The following is a 15,944-nucleotide window of genomic DNA, read 5'->3' on the forward strand; positions in this document are numbered from 1 at the left end:
GGGTGGCAGCTGTAGCATTTGATCTCATTCCTCGTCTATGGAGTTCTCAGCAGGACGCTCCCTCAGGGGTGTCGGAGGGCAGATGGTTTGTGCCAAAGACCTTTCGTCTCAGGGTCATTGAAGAGTCTCACTCATCTGTTCTTGCAGGTCATCTGGGGGTTCAGGAGCCTCTTGATCTCTGTGCTAGACACTACTGGTGGCCAGGCATGTCTCGGGAGATCCGCGACTTTTTTAAAGGATGCTCTGTCTGTGCATGCAGTAAAAGTTGTGGTCGTCGTCCGGAGGGTCCTCTGAGACCGTTACCTGTGCCGTCTCATCCGTGTTCGCATTTATTGATAGATTTTATCACCGATCTGCCTGAGTCTCAGAAATTCACCACGATCCTGGTTGTTGTGGACCACTTCTCAAAAATGGCACATTTCGTGGCACTAAAGAAGCTACCTTCTGCTATAGAGTTTGCCAAGATTTTTATAAAAGAAATCATTCGTGTACATGGGGTTCTCGAGAACATTGTATCTGATCGCAGGGTTCAGTTTGTTGCGCAATTCTGGCGAGCCTTCTTTAGGAACCTGGGAACGTCGCTTTCCTTCTCGTCAGCATTCCACCCGCAAACTAATGGTCAGACTGAGCGGAAGAACCAGGATTTAGTGCAGTATCTATGGTTGTTTGCTAGCGAAAAGGCTGATTAGTGGGCAGAATTTCTGCCGTAGACAGAGTTTACACTAAACAACCTAACTTGTTCTTCCACTGGGGTGTTGCCATTCCGTTGCATATATGGTCAGCATCCTCACTTCCTTACAGCTATTTCTACTCCGTCTGCCTGTCCTGCAGCTGATGTCGCCACAGATGCGCTGCAGGGAGTATGGTAAGAAGTACAGAAGAATCTGGAATCAACGGGGGCTTGTATGCAGTTGCAAAGTGGGAGGAGTCTGTCAGTATCTGAACCATTCAGGGTGAGACAGAAGGTATATTTGTCTTCTAGAAATCTCAAATTGAAGATTCCGTCGTTGAAACTGGCACCACATTACGTGGATCCCTTTGTCATCACGCGGGTAGTAAATTGGCTCGCTTATGAACTTCATTTGCCAGCTACATAGAGGGTTTATAGGGTCTTTCACAAGTCATTATTGAAACCTTTTGTCCCTTTGGCTCTGTTGTGCAGCTGGGTCCCACGTGGTATAATTCGCCCAGTGACCAAATTCTGCTATATACTCTGCAATAGAACGTCCATGTCGTTAGTTATGTAACTTCCCTTCGACCGTGACATGACAGTTCAGATTATCAAAGATTTGACCAATAGCAGTTGTGAAGGCATTGAGGCTGTCGAGGAGATTACTGTTGGTCTTTATGTATGGCAGAGCCCATGCGAGCGCCTCATTAGTAAACAGGGTAATGATGAAAAACACCTTCTTCCTGTCACTGGTAAACAAAGTGGGCTATATCTAGAAATATATCTGGCATTGATTAAGGAAGCCTCTATACTGACGACGAACCCCACCAAATTTTACTGTCAGTGGCATGTGGACATCAGAGCCTGGGTGATCAAAACCAGAAGTTGCTTCTCTAAGCCGATTATCTCCTTCTGTTGATCCAGCACCAGTGTCTGTAGTCCAGAAAACTTTCCCTGATAAGAGGCACAAAATTCTTGGAGCTCTGCAACTTGTTTTCTTAGAGTGGTTTGCAGTGGTTTACTACTGACTCCATTGTAGGCTAGATTATTTTGTAGTGGTTCAGACATTAAGGTGAAGCCTGTAGCAGCCACAGGTCTGAAGAGTAGTCAAATTTAAAGCCAGGAGTCAGCAATGGGAAGTCTTGTTTTGCAGTGCATGGTAATGTAGCCAGGAGAGAAGCCAGAAGTCAGAGGCCCTGGGTTTGATTTCCAATAGCCTCATCCAGAGAGCAAGGGACTTCATACTTGTTTACCTTCCAACAAGACAATGACCCTAAGCACACAGCCAAGACAACACAGAAGTGGCTTAGGGACAACTCTGTGAATGTCCTTGAGTGGCCCAGCAGAGCCCTGACTTAAACTAATTGAGCATCTCTGAAGAGATCTGAAAATGGCTTGTGAGGATTTGCAGAGAAGAATGGTAGGAAATCCTCAAATCCAGGTGGAAGCATGTTTTCACATCCTCGGAGATTAAAGGCCACTTAGGCAGGATGTAAAAACACTATGGCGTGGTCACTAAGGGGTTAAATGTGTTTAACACAAAAATGTGAAAAAAATAATGATATTTTCTGACTATTAAATAGAAGCAATAATTAAATAAATGCTGAAGTTAGAAATATGGACATGAATTATTGGGGGAATTTTCAAATATGAAAGGAATAGCTTTTAAACATACAGATTAATGTTCTTTACAAGTTTATAAAAACAGATATTTTAGCTATGCTGCTTGGCATAAATTAATACATGGAGAAATGTTTTTCTTTATTCGCTGGGCTCATCTACTCTTAATTTTGGCGGCAGGCTTACAGCTGTTTAATTTAAAGACTGCAGTTGAGCCAGTGAGTAATTTTAATGGTACTAAATTCATCAAGAAGTTTGCATATATTTAGAAGAAATCTCATTTAATGGGGCATAATAGCAGGGAGTAAATCTGCTACAATTTAAATTTCTTTTGAAACAGTGTGGCACTGCTACGTATTGATAGATATTTGAAAGACAATGCTGATTAAAGTAGTTATCTACTCAGGAGATTCCTGTTTGTGCGCATCGGACAACTAGCACTAGCAGTTGTGTAAGCAGCTTAATTTCTGACAGAATTATTCAGAATTCCGCACCCAGAATCCACACCAAGATCCTCATGTCTTCCTGTGGATTTTAATGCAGAATTGAAATGGCTTAAATTAGCCTGTATTTCTGCATTAAAATCGGCAATGACATTTTCAGGTTTTTGTGCAGAAAAAGCTGTGTATTTCAGTGTGGAATGAAAAATAATTCTACTCCTTGTAAAAGCACCATAATGGATGTATTTGCTAAATTTCTTAAATTCAGGAGAATTACATAAAAAATGTGATCTTTAATGGGATTAAATAAGATTAGTAGTCGATCATGCTGTACAATAGATTTGGTGCATTTTAAACACTTTAGGGCAGACTTATGAAACTGTCTGAAGAAAAACTGGTAATGCTGCCCATAGTAATCAATCACAGCTTAGTTTTTATTTCTTATAGTGCCCTTGGGAAATGAAACCCAAGTGTCTAATTTTAAACTAACTCTTAGTTGACTTACTTTAAACACCAGTTTTTGTCCAATAAACGCAGTGAGCGGTCCCCGGGCCCGTGATCACCAGTATCCAATGGATACCGGCGATCACGGAAAAGCTAAAAAAACCTTTAAAAAAGTTAAAGTTTCAGCTGCTCTCCTGGATCGGATCTATGGGGGCAGCTAAAATACTCACCCTGGTCCTTCGAGATGTCCCATGGTGATCGGGACCTGCCGCAGGCTTCTGTGCATGCACCAATGTGGCGCGCATGTGCAGAAGGCCGGAGAGCCCGGTAAATTTAAAATATGCCTGCACCCGTCTGTCAAAGATAGCAGTGATCATATAAAGTTAAAAAAGTAATAACAAAAAGTTTAAAAAGTTGAAGAAATTACATAACTAAGGTCCTGGATTTCTTCCACAATGGGATTTTTATCCATAGACCTCACCATGGCTTCTGCGCATGCGACCGTCAGCAAAATGGCGGACGCATGTGCAAAAGTCGAGGATTGCCCAGAAAATTTAAAATCTCCCTGCTTTCGGCTACCAAAGGTAACTGAGATTAGAGATGTCACGGGGGGCTGTGGTGAGCAGTTCCTGGTCATGTGATCGCTGTTCTCCAATGGATAATGTTGATCATGTAAAAGTAAAAAAAAAAAAGTTGAAGTTTTATCTCACCTCACTGATGCGATCGGTGAGTGGAGATTAAACTTTTAACCATAAGCCTCCGTTATGCACAGTACATTACATGGCCGTATGCAGGCCCATGACTGGGCTCACAGCTGGAATCCACTGTGGGCCTCTGCAAGCGGATTTCACATATGGCTGTGTGAGCCCGGCATTATTCAGACCCCTACCTGTAATACGTAATTTTCAAGAAGCTCCAGGTACATTCACCTTCCTGCAGTTCCGGGAGCAGCTTGTTGAGTGCCTTCTGTGTGAGACCGACAAACCTCAGCAAGCTCACGAAGCCTCACAGAGCACCACTTTTACACCCCATCACTGCCTCTGAAATCAAGAAGCACCCCCCAAAAAAGCATGCGAGGAGGAGGGATACCCAATTTTATTGCCCCATGTTCTCATCCCAACCAGGCCCCCGTAATTACACCTGTCTTCGGACATACCACGCAGTTCACATTATTACTGTTATCTAAGATTTAGGGAATGCCAAAAAGCAGAGAGGAGGGGGTTATTTTTAGGGAGCCAATTTTTATTTCACACAAGTGAGCAATGGGGCCAGTTGTGCCCTGAAATCCAACGCTTGCTCCCTCCATTATAGGCCTAGCCATGTGTCCTGTAAGTAGATTGGGGCCACAATGGGTATGTTTCTGAACACGTGACAAATAGGGGATCCATTTTGGGGTGCAAGTCTTCATTTATATGCATGCTGTACAAAAAACTTTTTAAATTGACACAATTGCCAAAAAATGAAAATCGTAATTTTTTTTCTTTTGATTTGTTAGATTATTTCAAATACTGTGGGGTGAAAATATGCAGTACACCCCTAGATTAATTCATTAATGGGTCTGGTTTTCAAAATAGGGTCATTTGGTGGGTTCTCCATTGTTTTGGCTGCTCAAGGGCTCTGCAAGTGGGCAATGGTGCCTGGAATGTTGTCTGGAGTGAAGTTGTACCCTGAAATCCAGTGGGTGTTCCCTCCATTATAGACCTAAGCATATGTCCTGTAAGTAGAATAGGGCCACAATGGGTATGTTTCTGAACATGGGAGGAACAGGGGATCCATTTTGGGGCGCAAGTATTTATTCATGTGTGTGCTGTACAAAAAAACCAACAGTTTTTAAAATGACACAATTGACAAAAAAATGAAAATCGTAACTTTTTCCTACTGCTTTGCTTAGATTGCTTAAAAATCTGTGGGGCCAAAATATGCAGTAGACCCACAAATTAATTTGTTAAGGGGTCAAGTTTTCAAAATGGGGTCATTTGTGGGGGTTCTTTATCGTTTTGCCCACTCAAGGGCTCTATAAGTGGGCAATGGGGCGTAAATCACCTTCATGCAAAATTTCTGTTCTGAAAACCACTGGCTACTCCTTTCATTTTGGACCCCGTTATGCATACAGATATTAGATCAGGGCCACAATGGGTATGTTTCTGAACACAGGTCAAACAGGGGTATCCATTTTGGGGTGTAAATCCTCATTTTCATGTGCACTACAGAAAAAAACTGCCTTTAAAATGACATATTTGCAAAAATATGAAATTTTATTTTTTGTCCTCTAAATTGCACTAATTCCTGAAAAAAACTGTGAGGTAAAAATACTCCTGACCCCCCTCAGTGAATACAATAAGAGGTGTAGTTTTTAAAATGGGGCCATTTGTTTGGCATCTATCATTCTAACACCTATGAGTCTTTGCAATCTTGGCTTGGTGTAGGAAAACAAAGTGTTCCTCAAAATGTTGATAATCAATGTTAAATTTGTACATCTCCTAAATGGTTATACAAAAACAAAAGTTTTTCAAATGTGCATCCAGAATAAAGTAAACAGATGGAAATATATATCTTATGAAAAAATGTGTACAGTATGTTTGCCAATTGAAAATGTGAAAAAATTATAATTTTTTCAAAATTTTCCCAATTTTGGTGCTTTTAATAAATACGCATAAATACTATCAGTTTATTTTTACCACCTAAATTAAATACAATATGTGGCAAAAAAACCAATGTCAGTATCACTTGGATATGCAAAACCTTTGCGGAGTTATTCTATGTCAAAGTGACACATCAGATTTCCAAAATTTGGCTCAGTCACCAAGGCGGAAACAGGCTTTGTCACTAAGGGGTTAACAGAACTTTGTGATATTCTGAATATGCAATGATTTTTTCATGATAACTATTTATAGAAATTCAGGTTATTTGTATAGAGCATAACAGTTTCCAAATTTTAGTCACAAGCCATGTATGAATTTAAAAAATCCTTGCAAGCTAAAAATGTCGCAATTGGATTTGCAACATGAAAATCTATTGGTATCATGGTACTTCACATAACGATATTTTTTTGCCCCCTAAAATTCCCTCTTGGAATCCGTGTCTTATGCTGTTCCACAGTCTCTGCAGCCCTTCATGAATTGGCTCTCTCCTCTTTTTAAATTCCCACCTCATGCTATTCAGAGGTCTCTGTAGCCCTTCATGTCTTAGCTCATTCTTAAGACATTGGTCACGTTGTTCGTTTCTCTCACTTGTTTGCAGTAATTTTACTTTCTTTGCTCCTGGCTGGACTTGTCTGATGGATTTCCTTTATTTGGAGGCATTCTGGATCAACCACATATCTAAATTATTCATCACTAAGCATCACAAAGCATCTTATTTTACCATAGATTACAGTAGGCCTCATTTATTGAAACTAAGGGGTTAACAGAACTTTGTGATATTCTGAATATGCAATGATTTTTTCATGATAACTATTTATAGAAATTCAGGTTATTTGTATAGAGCATAACAGTTTCCAAATTTTAGTCACAAGCCATGTATGAATTTAAAAAATCCTTGCAAGCTAAAAATGTCACAATTGGATTTGCAACATGAAAATCTATTGGTATCATGGTACTTCACATAACGATATTTTTTTGCCCCCTAAAATTCCCTCTTGGAATCCGTGTCTTATGCTGTTCCACAGTCTCTGCAGCCCTTCATGAATTGGCTCTCTCCTCTTTTTAAATTCCCACCTCATGCTATTCAGAGGTCTCTGTAGCCCTTCATGTCTTAGCTCATTCTTAAGACATTGGTCACGTTGTTCGTTTCTCTCACTTGTTTGCAGTAATTTTACTTTCTTTGCTCCTGGCTGGACTTGTCTGATGGATTTCCTTTATTTGGAGGCATTCTGGATCAACCACATATCTAAATTATTCATCACTAAGCATCACAAAGCATCTTATTTTACCATAGATTACAGTAGGCCTCATTTATTGAAACTGTGCAAAAAAACTGTGTTTGTTGCATGTAGTAACCAATCATCATTCCTTAAGCTGCTACAGTAAAATGAAAGTTGTGCTGTAATTGATTGCTATGAGCAACAAACTATTGAAACATCTCCACACTATTACCACCCCAACTCTACTATTTTAAATTGGATCATTAATAGTATGTTTACCAAGTTTGACTGAGATATATCAAGGCATGTAGAAGCCTATGAAGAACAAAAAAACAAATGTACACATTTTCAGTTTTATATATACTGTGAATTTTATCATTGCCTAAAATCAACTTCAGACTTTTAATATTATTTTTAATTGGATGTATTGCTTTGATGTGGAATTTCAGTACCGGTTCCACAAAAAATGAGTTGTTGCAGAATTATGGGCAGAATAATTTTCTATGTCAACAGAGATGGAGTTTGATTTCTGTATGTTGATTCCCTCTCTTCTGGTATATAGTTTTTCTGGATTTTTTCACTGATATGAAGTTGAAGTTACAAGTCATTGAATACTTGTTTATTCCTACCAGGATTTAATAGGTGCTCACTTTTATGGAGATATTAAAATGTAACAGAGTTCAAAACAGAATTCATAAGTAAGCAGAGAGCAAAATCACAGGTTCTTATTTCCAGGCAAGCAAAACATTTTATGGAGTTTTTGCATGCACGAAAAAATAAGTAATATTATGGTTTGCTCTTTCTTAGTGAAAATGTCCTACTATGTCATATTCTCTCTACAGAAATTTGCTTAGGCTCCGTTCACATCATAGTGTTGCCAACTATTGGAGGTATACATCGACTTATACCTCTGACAGATTGCAATGTATTCTTATATAGCCGCGTCTGCACAATTAGTTCTGTGACTGGCACATACACAACATCGACATGCTACTGCTGTTAGTTCAGGAGAGCTTTCCCTCTCTGAATTGGCTGTAGCTGGTGAGCTGGTGCACAGTGCTGTCCATCATTGTCCTCTGCATTCAGCTTAGCCCCTCTATTGCCTTTCATCTGGTTACTTCTCCAATACATATTAATTTCTTCTTGCTACATTCACTATGCCATTATTAAAATAAATATTGCCCCCCATTTCAGCCCACAGCCTGTCTGGTGACTCTAGTTGCTTCCTCCACCGGGGAAGCTCCAGTGATGTAACTGTCCATACATATACAGTATACATTTACAGTTATCTCACTGGTCCATTCCTAGGCAGAGATAGAAAACAGCTGGAGTCTCCAAACAAAAGCACCAGGATTCAGAAAAGTGCAAGGAACTTTGACCGTAGGCTGAAGAAGGGGTGATATTATATCTTATGGATAGCATAGGGAAGGCAGGGAAAATAAATTTATATGTATTGGGCAGGAAATCAGATGAAAAGCAAAAGCGAGAGCCGGATGAGTTGAGAGGCGTAATCCGATGGACACATTTTGAGCATGATGTATCAAAGAGGGAATGACTAGAAGAAGTACAGGCTGCACAAGAGTCAATGAAGCAAAGGATGTCCAGAAAAAAAGAGAAGGGTAGCAGTGCTCTGACAGAAGGTACAGTCTACCGGGGTAAGCAAAGGCTGCAGTAGGCAAGAGTATGCAATCTCAATTTTTGAGCTTTCTCCCATGCTACATTTAGAGCTGTGGGCTTAATGGTAGTAGAAACTCTGAACACAGATTACTGTGCTCTCACTAAACACAACTTCAATGCTATATGTGTAACATAAATATTATAAATATTTGATAGGATGTAACAATGGAATTCATCTATAACTTATGCTTCATATTATCTATCATTTAGGAGTTTGAAAAATGCATTATTGGCAGATGGCATCCGTTGGAGATATCCATCACAAACATCCAGTAAAAACACACTCTCAATGTATATTTTTTTTTAACATGGAAGCCTGGGGGGGGGGGGGTAACAGATGGACAACATGTACTTTTTTAATGTCATTTTAGTTCCCATTCTACAGTCTTTTGAAACTCTCTAAAATATTGATTTAACCAAAAAGTCAAATAATATACATTTAATTTAGAGCAAGAAACAATCACATTCATTTTGTTTCTATCTCCATCAGTATAACGATTATGATACTGACAAAATTAATGAATTTAATTTAATGATTTCATGTTACAATCAAGATTTAGTGCAAATACACTAGTAACTGAAATGCCAAGGTTTCTGTGGTACCGTTGCACGTGTTTGTTCCACAGAATTAATAATCTGTTCTTGGTTTTCCTGTTTATAAATATTATGTTTACCTATAAAACATTTAATTTAGCAGCCTTTGCTGAACTCAAAGCTACTTAGTTGCCATTGAATTTACAAGAGTTTTAATATACAACACTGATAATAATAATAATAATAATAATACATTATAATCATTCTTTATAAAAAGCTAACAAAATCTTCAGAACTTTACAATTCGAAGGGTACATGTTCACAGAAAATCAGACATTGCACAGTAACAAGCTAGCAAACTAATTTACAGTTCAAGCAAGTAGAGTGAGGGCTGTGCTCACAATTGCTTACAATTAGAGATGAGCGAACGTACTCGTCCGAGCTTGATACTCGTTCGAGTATTAGCGTGTTCGAGATGCTCGTTACTCGTAACGAGTACCATGCGATGTTCGAGTTACTTTCACTTTCATCTCTGAGACGTTAGCGCGCTTTTCTGGCCAATAGAAAGACAGGGAAGGCATTACAACTTCCCCCTGCGACGTTCAAGCCCTATACCACCCCCCTGCAGTGAGTGGCTGGCGAGATCAGGTGTCACCCAAGTATATAAATCGGCCACTCCCGCGGCTTGCCACAGATGCATTCTGACAGAGATCAGGGAAAGTGCTGCTGATGCCGGAGCTGCTATAGGGAGAGTGTTAGGATTGATTTTAGGCTTCAAGAACCCCAACGGTCCTTCTTAGGGCCACATCTGACCGTGTGCAGTACTGTTGAGGCTGCTTTTTGCAGTGTTGCACTTTTTTTTTTTTTTTTGTATATCGGCCGTGCAGAGCATTGCGTCCAGAGCATTGCGTCCTGCAGTAATTTTACATAGTCCACGGCCAGTAGTGGTGGTGAGGCAGGGACAGTGAAAGACATATCCAGTCTATATAGGCAGTGGGCCTTTCCAAAAAAATTTGGGAAAAAAAATCTATTTGGGCTGCCTGTGACCGTCCTGACTGTACTGCGTCTCTGCTGGGGGTAGTTGTCCTAATTCATACGCAGCCAGCTAAGTGTTACAGCAGGCTTGCGCAAAATTCTTTCCTGCCTCTGCTGTGCATTCCGTAAGCGAAGTCAGCCTCCAACCACAGGCCAATAAGCGGCACATTTAATTACAGCGTTCTGTTTCTGCACTACTGGTAATACAGCATGCTGAGGGGTAGGGGTAGGCCTAGAGGACGTGGACGCGGGCGAGGACGCGGAGGCCCAAGTCAGGGTGTGGGCACAGGCCGAGCTCCTGATCCAGGTGTATCGCAGCCGACTGCTGCGGGATTAGGAGAGAGGCACGTTTCTGGCGTCCCCACATTCATCTCACAATTAATGGGTCCACGCGGTAGACCTTTATTAGAAAATGAGCAGTGTGAGCGGGTCCTGTCGTGGATGGCAGAAAGTGCATCCAGCAATCTATCGACCACCCAGAATTCTGCGCCGTCCACGGCTGCAACTCTGAATCCTCTGGCTGCTGCTCCTCCTTCCTGCCAGCCTCCTCACTCCATTACAATGACACATTCTGAGGAGCAGGCAGACTCCCAGGAACTGTTCTCGGGCCCCTGCCCAGAATGGGCAGCAATGGTTCTGAATCTTCTCCAACTGGAGGAGTTTGTCGTGACCGATGCCCAACCTTTGGAAAGTTCCCGGTGTCCGGGGGATGAGGCTGGGGACTTCCGGCAACTGTCTCAAGAGCTTTCAGTGGGTGAGGAGGACGATGACGATGAGACACAGTTGTCTATCACTCAGGTAGTAGTAATTGGAGTAAGTCCGAGGGAGGAGCACACAGAGGATTCGGAGGAAGAGCAGCAGGACGATGAGGTGACTGACCCCACCTGGTTTGCTATGCCTACTGAGGACAGGTCTTCAGAGGGGGAGGCAAGTGCAGCAGCAGGGCAGGTTGCAAGAGGCAGTGCGGTGGCCAGGGGTAAAGGCAGGGCCAGACTGAATAATCCACCAACTGTTTCCCAAAGCGCCCCCTCACGCCATGCCACCCTGCAGAGGCCGAGGTGCTCAAAGGTCTGGCAGTTTTTCACTGAGAGTGCAGACGACCGACGAACAGTGGTGTGCAACCTTTGTCGCGCCAAGATCAGCCGGGGAGCCACCACCACCAGCCTCACCACCACCAGCATGCGCAGACATATGATGGCCAAGCACCCCCCAAGGTGGGACGAAGGCCGTTCACCGCCTCCGGTTTGCACCGCTGCCTCTCCCCCTGTGCCCCAACCTGCCACTGAGATCCAACCCCCCTCTCAGGACACAGGCACTACCGTCTCCTGGCCTGCACCCACACCCTCAACTCCGCTGTGCTCGGCCCCATCCACCAATGTCTCTTAGCGCACCGTCCAGCCGTCGCTAGCGCAAGTGTTGGAGCGCAAGTACGCCGCCACGCACCCGCACGCTCAAGCGTTAAACGTGCACATAGCCAAATATATCAGCCTGGAGATGCTGCCATATAGGGTTGTGGAAACGGAGGCTTTCAAAGGTATGATGGCGGCGGCGGCCCCACGCTACTCAGCTCCCAGTCGCCACTACTTTTCCCGATGTGCCGTCCCAGCCCTGCACGACCACGTCTCCCGCAACATTGTACGCGCCCTCACCAACGTGGTTATTGCCAAGGTCCACTTAATAACGGACACGTGGACAAGCACAGGCGGGCAGGGCCACTATATCTCCCTGACGGCACATTGGGTGAATTTAGTGGAGGCTGGGACAGAGTCAGACCCTGGGACCGCTCACGTCCTACCCACCCCCAGAATTGCAGGCCCCAGCTCGGTGGTGGTATCTGCGGCGGTGTATGCTTCCTCCACTAAAACACCCTCCTCCTCCTCCTATGCAACCTCTGTCTCGCAATCAAGATGTGTCAGCAGCAGCACGTCGCCAGCAGTCGGTGTCGCGCGGCACGGCAGCACAGCGGTGGGCAAGCGTCAGCAGGCCGTGCTGAAACTACTCAGCTTAGGAGATAAGAGGCACACGGCCCACAGACCGACTGCTGGCTTGCGTTGCTGAGCCTCCAACCGGGCATGGTCGTGTGTGACAACGGCCGTAGCCTGGTGGCGGCTCTGCAGCTCGGCAGCCTCACGCACGTGCCATGCCTGGCCCACATCTTTAATTTGGTGGTTCAGCACTTTTTTGAAAAGCTACCCACGCTTGTCAGACCTGCTCGGAAAGGTGCGCCGGCTCTGCGCACATTTCCGCAAGTCCCACACGGACGCTGCCACCCTGCGCACCCTGCAACATCGGTTTCATCTGCCAGTGCACTGACTGCTGTGCGACGTGCCCACACGGTGGAACTCTACGCTCCACATGTTGGCCAGGCTCTATGAGCAGCATAGAGCTATAGTGGAATACCAACTCCAACATGGGCGCCGCAGTGGGAGTCAGCCTCCTCAATTCTTTACAGAAGAGTGGGCCTGGTTGGCAGACATCTGCCAGGTCCTTGGAAACTTTGAGGAGTCTACCCAGATGGTGAGCGGCGATGCTGCAATCATTAGCGTCACCATTCCTCTGCTATGCTTCTTGAGAAGTTCCCTGCAAAGCATAAAGGCAGACGCTTTGCGCTCGGAAACAGAGGCGGGGGAAGACAGTATGTCGCTGGATAGTCAGAGCACCCTCCTGTCTATATCTCAGCGCGTTGAGGAGGAGGAGGAGCATGAGGAGGAGGGGGAAGAGACAGCTTGGCCCACTGCTGAGGGTACCCATGCTGCTTGCTGTCATCCTTTCAGCGTGTATGGCCGGAGGAGCAGGAGGAGGAGGATCCTGAAAGTGATCTTCCTAGTGAGGACAGCCATGTGTTGCGTACAGGCACCCTGGCACACATGGCTGACTTCATGTTAGGATGCCTTTCTCGTGACCCTTGCGTTACACGCATTCTGGCCACTACGGATTACTGGGTGTACTCACTGCTCGACCCACGGTATAAGGAGAACCTTTCCACTCTCATACCCGAAGAGGAAAGGGGTTTGAGAGTGATGCTATACCACAGGACCCTGGGGACAAACTGATGGTAAAATTCCCATCCGACAGCGCTAGTGGCCGAAGGCGCAGTTCCGAGGGCCAGGTAGCAGGCACGGAGATCAGGCAGCATGTACAGCACAGGCAGGGGAACGCTCTCTAAGGCCTTTGACAGCTTTCTGGCTCCCCAGCAAGACTGTGTCACCGCTCTCCAGTCAAGGCTGAGTCGGCAGGAGCACTGTAAAAGGATGGTGAGGGAGTACGTAGCCGATCGCACGACCGTCCTCCGTGACGCCTCTGCCCCCTACAACTACTGGGTGTCGAAGCTGGACACGTGGCCTGAACTCGCACTTTATGCCCTGGAGGTGCTTGCTTGTCCTGCGGCTAGCGTCTTGTCAGAGAGGGTGTTTAGTGCGGCTGGGGGAATCATCACAGATAAGCATACCCGCCTCTCAACCGACAGTGCCGACAGGCTTACACTCATCAAGATGAACAAAGCACCCGCGGATGGAAGCATTGTTCTCTATCACTATCAAAAACGTGGACCTTTTAGCTTCATCAATCTTTGTATAATATTCATTCTCCTCCTCCTGCTCCTCCTCCTGAAACCTGACGTAATCACGCCGAACAGCAATTTTTTCTTAGGCCCACAAGGCTCAATCATATAATTTTTGTAAACAATTTTTATACGTTTCAATGCTCATTAAAGCGTTGAAACTTGCACCTGAACCAATTTTTATTTTAACTGGGCTGCCTCCAGGCCTAGTTACAAATTAAGCCACATTAACCAAAGCGATTAATGGGTTTCACCTGCCCTCTTGGTTGGGCATGGGCACTTTTTCTGACGTACATTAGTACTGTTGGTACACCAATTTTTTGGGGCCCTCGCCTACAGTGTAATCCAATACATTTTTTGCCCACCTGCATTAAAGCTGACGTTACATCAGCTGTGCTGGGCACTGCAATGGGATATATTTATGTACCCCTGGTGGCTTCCTGGCACCCACCCATGCTGTCGGTCCACACAGAGTTGTAACTGCATGTGTCCACTTCTAAAGAACCCCAGTCTGACTGGGGCATGCAGTGTGGACTGAAGCCCACCTGCATTAAACATGACATTACCGCAGCTGTGATGGGCAATGCAATGGGATATATTTATGTACCGCCTGTGGCTTCCTGGGACCCTCCCATGCTGTCGGTCCACACGGACTTCACAATAGGGAGTTGTACCTGCCTGTGTCTACTTATAAAGAACCCCAGTCTGACTGGGGCATGCAGTGTGGGCCGAAGCCCACCTGCATTAAACATGACATTACCTCAGCTGTGATGGGCAATGCAATGGGATATATTTATGTACCGCCGGTGGCTTCCTGGCACCCACCCATGCTGTCGGTCCACAGGGACTTCACAATAGGGAGTTGTACCTGCCTGTGTCTATGAATTAAAAACCCCGGTCCGGTTGGGGCATGCAGTGTGGGCCGAAGCCCACCTGCATTTAATCTGACGTTCGCTCTGCTGTCAAGGGCACTGCAAGGGGATACATTTATGTACAGCCGGTGGGTTCCAGGGAGCCACCCATGCTGTGGGTGCACACGGAATTCCCATTGCGGAGTTGTACCTGCCTGTGACTATTTATAAAAAAACGCAGTCTGACTGGGGCATGCAGACACCTTGACAGAATGAATAGTGTGTGGCACATAGGTTCCCCATTGCTATGCCCACGTGTGCAGCTCCTGATGGCGGTGGCACAGGATATTTCTCATTGCTTCTGTACAGCATTGTGGGCTATCGCCCCACCCCTTTTAAAGAGGGTCGCTGCCTAGCCGTGCCAACCCTCTGCAGTATGTGCCTGCGGTTCCTCCTCATGGCAGACGCACTTATAAATAGACATGAGGGTGGCGTGGCATGAGGGCAGCTGAAGGCTGCGCAGGGACACTTTGGTGTGCACTGTGGACACTGGGTCGTGTGTGTGTGTGGGGGGGGTTGGGCAGCATGTAACCCAGGAGAAGTGGCAGCGGAGTGTCATGCAGGCAGTGATTGTGCTTTGTTGGAGGTAGTGTGGTGCTTAGCTAAGGTATGCATTGTTAATGAGGGCTTTTCAGAAGTAAAAATTGTTGGGAGGGGGGGGGGGCACTCTTGCCGCTATTGTGGCTTAATAGTGGGACCTGGGAACTTGAGATGCAGCCCAACATGTAGCTCCTCGTCTGCCCTATCCGTTGCTGTGTCGTTCCCATCACTTTCTTGAATTGCCCAGATTTTCACAAATGGAAACCTTAGCGAGCATCGGCAATATACAAAAATGCTCGGGTCGCCCATTGACTTCAATGGGGTTCGTTACTCGAAACGAACCTTCGAGCATCGCGAAAATTTCATCCCGAGTAACGAGCACCCGAGCATTTTGGTGCTCGCTCATCTCTACTTACAATCTATGAGGAAATAGGGGAGGGGACACAAACAGGTCAAAATTGCTTACTTCGTGCAATTGTCATAGGTGGTGGGACAACAGCTTCAGGATGGACAGTTTTTTTCTAATTGAACTTCAAAAATAAACATTACTAAACAGCAACTAGATTAATACTGCCACTCCATTGGTCAGCACCGTACTTGAACATTACATAAACGAAGCCGGCCTTTCTCATTTCAACATGCTTCTCTATAT

General features: G+C 44.9%; 1 protein-coding gene across 1 annotated transcript in view; it reads left to right on the forward strand.

The window, feature by feature from the left end:
- NPY1R (neuropeptide Y receptor Y1) overlaps positions 1–15,944 on the forward strand; it is a 90,102-nt gene that overhangs the window by 47,804 nt on the left and 26,354 nt on the right. The window lies entirely within an intron of this gene.

Source organism: Eleutherodactylus coqui, chromosome 7 (assembly GCF_035609145.1).
Source record: "Eleutherodactylus coqui strain aEleCoq1 chromosome 7, aEleCoq1.hap1, whole genome shotgun sequence".
NCBI classification, from domain to species: domain Eukaryota; kingdom Metazoa; phylum Chordata; class Amphibia; order Anura; family Eleutherodactylidae; genus Eleutherodactylus; species Eleutherodactylus coqui.